This window comes from Diceros bicornis, chromosome 25 (assembly GCF_020826845.1).
Source record: "Diceros bicornis minor isolate mBicDic1 chromosome 25, mDicBic1.mat.cur, whole genome shotgun sequence".
NCBI classification, from domain to species: Eukaryota; Metazoa; Chordata; class Mammalia; order Perissodactyla; family Rhinocerotidae; genus Diceros; species Diceros bicornis.
Window position 1 is genome coordinate 22,912,490 of NC_080764.1, and position 5,097 is coordinate 22,917,586.

Consider the following 5,097-nt stretch of genomic DNA (forward strand, 5'->3'; position numbering starts at 1 on the left):
ATACTAACTCCAGCATCTCTTTGAAACAAAAAAAGAAGTTAATCAAAGAATTTCAAAAACACCATCCAGAAGCTTTGCATTAACATTTCTGAGGCAAGAAACTATAATCTGTAAATATAAACAACTCTCTAGTGATTTTCTCAAACTGCTACTTACACTTCAGAGACAGGATAGCCTCCAAGCATTTTAAGTGTGATCATGTTTAAAAAGATATTAAGGAAGGAGGTCAAAAGGTACAAACTTCCAGTTATAAAATAAATAAGTCCTGGGGATATAATGTACAGCATAGCGACTATAGTTAATAATACTATATTGTATATTTAAAAGTTGCTTAGCGAGTTGATCTTAAAAAAATGTTAAGGGATTTTTTAACTTTAAAAGGGAATACAAGTTAAGTTCATGTATGCTGATTCACTTAATCATTATGCTGCTAAAATCACTTATTAAATGTGCTGCTATTATTAGGGATCTGGTACAGTTAATTTCCTTAGAATTTCTTTTCCTACAGTAAAGGAACATTCATACATAAGTTCTATGAAGAAAGCATATACTTTCCTTAATATATATTATTTTTAAGCTACCCCCTTAGGCTACTGTAACTTAAATAGTGTGAATCATCTAAACAGGGTAAGACTTATAAAGTAGATTTTAAAAGCCACAAATTTAAAATTCATAACTATCTAAAACCAGGATTTTGCCTTCTCTAATTCTTCTTTAGTCTATATAGTATTTTATGATTTTCTTCTTTTGTCGGTCTCTCCCTCTCTTTCTAAGTTGGTTAGTTCACTTTATAGCATCACTCTCTCAATGTGACGTAGGGTGAAGATTCAATCCCTGTTGAAAGTTACAGAGATACATTCTTTTATACTCTTAATTTATGCCTCAATCGCAGGGAAAGAGAAGCATCTGTCATAAGTACTTGAAAAAATATACATTGAACTAATGTCATCAGTTTTATCTTTTCGTACAAAAACTGTATCACTTGTCGAATTTGAATGCTCAGAGTCAAAGTTTTCAACTGAGTCTGTGAAAAGGTTTCAGAGGGCCAAAGTACAGTGTACTTTTTGAAACTGTGTGCAACTTTTTGTTTACACCTAAGTTCCTGCCCACTTAAAACAAAAAACAAAGTAAAACAATTCTATGACACCAGAAGATGTAGCTGCCCTAATCTGTGTATGGTTATTTTGAATCGGGGAGGAAATTAATATACCTCCAGTAGAAGACCTGAGAGGGTGGTTCTAGAGAGACCGGGAAAATACTGGTAACGTGCAGCCAAACCCCTTTTATTTAAGGGGGTGTGGGAGAGAGTCTCCTTATTTGGAAAGCCTTCATTGTAACATTATGTGTTAATCGGGTGGGGAATTGTTTGTTATCACTATGAATGGCTGGCACTTTGAGAAATGAGTTAAGGATATTACCATATCCTTGGATCTGCTGCTCAGAAGATTATATATAACCTTAAGTGAGTCTCTTCCCTCTGAGCCTCAGTTTTGGTTTGTTTTTAATCTCTCGAATAAAAACATACATGCATAGGTTTGTATTTATAAGATGGACCAGAAATATCAAAGGTATGAGGAAGAGTGTGTTACCTACCAAGTAGGTAAGTAGGTAGGTAACAAGAGTAGGGCCCTGGAGTCGGAGCCCTGGATTTACTACTTGACCTATTTGGGTTCAGAAGGGAAAATGTTAGCAAGTGAACGCCCTAGATTAGGGTAAAACCCAATTTAGAAATAGTGGAATTACTAGAAGTTAGAGTTGTTCAGCAATGCCTGAAATGTTTTACCATCATTTAAATTGAATGACATTTCCTATAACATTCCCTAATGGAGCTTATTTTGATCAACATATACACTACTATTCAATTAAACTTGTTTACAAAGAAAAATTGACTTCTGAATGGTTTTTGAAGGTTCTGAGGCATTAATTTCTAAAGAGAAATGCCAAACCCAGCAGTGCCACTCCACCTAGTGACAGCTCCATACATTACAGTCATTAGGCTTAAAAGGAATTCCCAAGGGTATTGTCATTCAATTTTAGGCTAACCCTTTTTTGAGGAACTTTATTATGTGCAAAATATTTTTCTGTCTGTATAACTAAAATCCAGCTGCAGTCACTGAAAAGCTTACCTCCTGTTAGACTATTCAGTAAATTTCCACGAGAATTGAACAGCCTGATTCATAGTGCTTAAAATTGCTTAAACTTGGATTATTCACATTCTCAAGTACTATCCAGGTAAATAAAAGATTTTCTAACTCAAGGAAATAAATGTTGAAACAAAGCTTTTCTCTCATGTAATTTATATACATAAAGAATGTTCAAGGCTGGAAGCCATTCTTGAGACTTTTTTTCTGGCAACTTTCCTCCCTGTACTCTCTACAAGTGGATTTAGAAGTGCTTTTATTATGCAAATTGCTTGTGTGCTAGAAAGACTGTTGAACATAAAAACCAAAAAGCTGTTGCAGCTCCAGATTTGTCACTTAACCACTTTGTGACCAGTGACACTACAGGCAACTCTTTGTAGCCTAATTGATTCATTCACAGGTGTAATAATTCAACATTTGATCTGTGCCAACACTCCACTTCTGGCTGCTGCCTGCTATATCATGCAGAACCACCTATAAACCAGGTTTGAATTTTCTTCTCTTTGCTATTAGAGAACCTCCATGAAGTCTCAGATGTGGGTTGAGGAAAAGGTAAACAGTGCAGTAAGAGGAAATGCACTGAGTGTGAGCTCATGCAATTAACTTGTCCAACCTGAGTTCAGTCTTGTATTTCCACTTCCACTTGATGATGGCATGCTGCTGTGCATGCCTAACCTGCAGTGGGGAAGGGAAATGATCCCAGGGAGCAGAACTGAGAGCATTTCTGGTTGTTCAATTTGTATGAAGATATGGCTAGTAATTTGACTAGAGGATCAGAGACTTGAAAACTACAAGATAAGAAACCTGGCTTTAGGAAGGATGCTTTAGGAAGCTTTAGGAAGGATGTGGATGGACATCTCAGAATAGGCCCCAAGTGCAAGGATATCTGGCCTGTGTGAAAGCTCATCAAAAGGCCTCTTCTATAGGGAAGGCTCTTCTTACTAGGCAGACAACATAGCCTATACTGTGGATATTGGCTAGCCTTTTTCCCCAGCCATCCCACTGCTTGCTCAGTTGTGCTATATTCTGGGAAAATTCCCTCAGCTTCTTTCTGTTTTTCAGTCTTTAGTAGTGTCCATTCTGCTATTAAACCCATCAATTAAGCATAAGTAATCCTATTTTTAATTTCTAAGATCTTTGTTATAGCAACTTGTTCTTGTTGCAATAGATGCAATTGCCTCATCAGTCTCTTAGAGAATATTACTTATAAAGTTTCTTTTAATTTATTCCCTTAGGGGTTCATTCTTGTTTGCTGGGTTTGGTGCCTCTTTGATGGTATTAAGTATCCCTCAAAAGTTTAATGCTTGGTTGTTCATTTTTTTCATTTATGAATTCCTGTTTACTTGTCAGTGAATGTAAGTTCTAGTTTTGGTGTCTTTCCTCTGCAGGAGGAAGGTATACTAAGTTCCCCAGGGCCCTACCCTGTCAAAAGTCTTTCTAATGAGATCTGAGCTCTTTTCTTTAGCCAGAGATCAGTGCCACGATCAGCTGTTCCCTTAAATTTTTTTTTTTACTCTGATATTCTTAGTGGATATGACATTATTTCAGGATCTATTCTTTTTTTTTTTTTTTTTTTGTGAGGAAGATCAGCCCTGAGCTAACATCCATGCTAATCCTCCTCTTTTTACTGAGGAAGACCGGCTCTGAACTAACATCTGTTGCCAATCCTCCTGCTTTTTTTTCCCCAAAGCCCCAGTAGATAGTTGTATGTCATAGTTCCACATCCTTCTAGTTGCTGTACGTGGGACACGGCCTCAGCATGGCCGGAGAAGCGGTGCGTCGGTGCGCGCCCAGGATCCGAACCCTGGCCACCAGTAGCGGAGCACACACATTTAACCGCTAAGCCATGGGGCTGGCCCTCAGGATCTATTCTGTTTCTCTTTCCAACCCTTATACTTCAATTCTTACCACTGAGCCTCAATTCCTTTCTTGGAATTGAGGCTCAGCTGTTTCCAATTCATTTGTTTAATGATCTCGTACTCTCTGTATTTGTCCTGAATTAAAATATCTCTGGAATTGTTCTTATGTCTTTAGTAGTTTTTTCCTGCCCTAATCTGGGACATGGGTTTTCTTGTTCTTGTTTCTCTAACCATCTAATCCCATTTGATTTCCATCTTTTAGAAATTCTTCCATATTTTTTCATCAATGCCACCCTTTTTGTTTCCTGGAGTCACTTAAGGATTTACTCTTCTATCAAAATACATGCATTTTTCTTGCATACATAATTCACGTATTGTGAATATCAAAATACATGAACTATTTCATGTATACAATAAAGTATAGATTCTAATATAATGAATACCCATATGCCCACCACCCAGCTTGAGAAATAATATGTCACAAATCACTGAAGTGTTCCCTGGGCATTCCTCCCTGGTCTCATTTACCTCCCACCCTTCTCCACTGGGAATATTTTAAAGGGATTTGGGACAGGTTGAAAAGCAGGTGAGCATGATCAGTTTGCTATGTCAAGCCAATCAACACTGAATTAAAAAATTCAAAACCAACAGAGAAAAGTGCTTGAGAGGACTGGTGTATCTTGAATACTCATTGATGTAACTCCTAATCCTCTATTGTCTTAAGGTGTATATTATGCATGGCCAACAGTGGAACACAGTACTTCCGTGTGTGCAATCTGCAATAAAAAAACTATAAATTCTAACCTGGCCAAATTCTCTATTTCTAGTGAATCTCAAATTAGGATCATCAATATTTTTCCAAAATAATAGATATCTTTAATGCATCAACTCAGACAACGTTATTATTTAGAAGTAATGTTAAATCTTCTCTTTTAAGTCAACTTACTGTATAACATTAAAACATTATCGCTAGCAATGAAGTTTCAAAATTAGGTAGGTGTTGGATGGGAGCTTTGATGATAAGGATTAGGGTCTATGTTCATTAATTTCAGAAATGAATTTTTAGTTTCCCAAAAATGAGCACTATGAGGCCTATA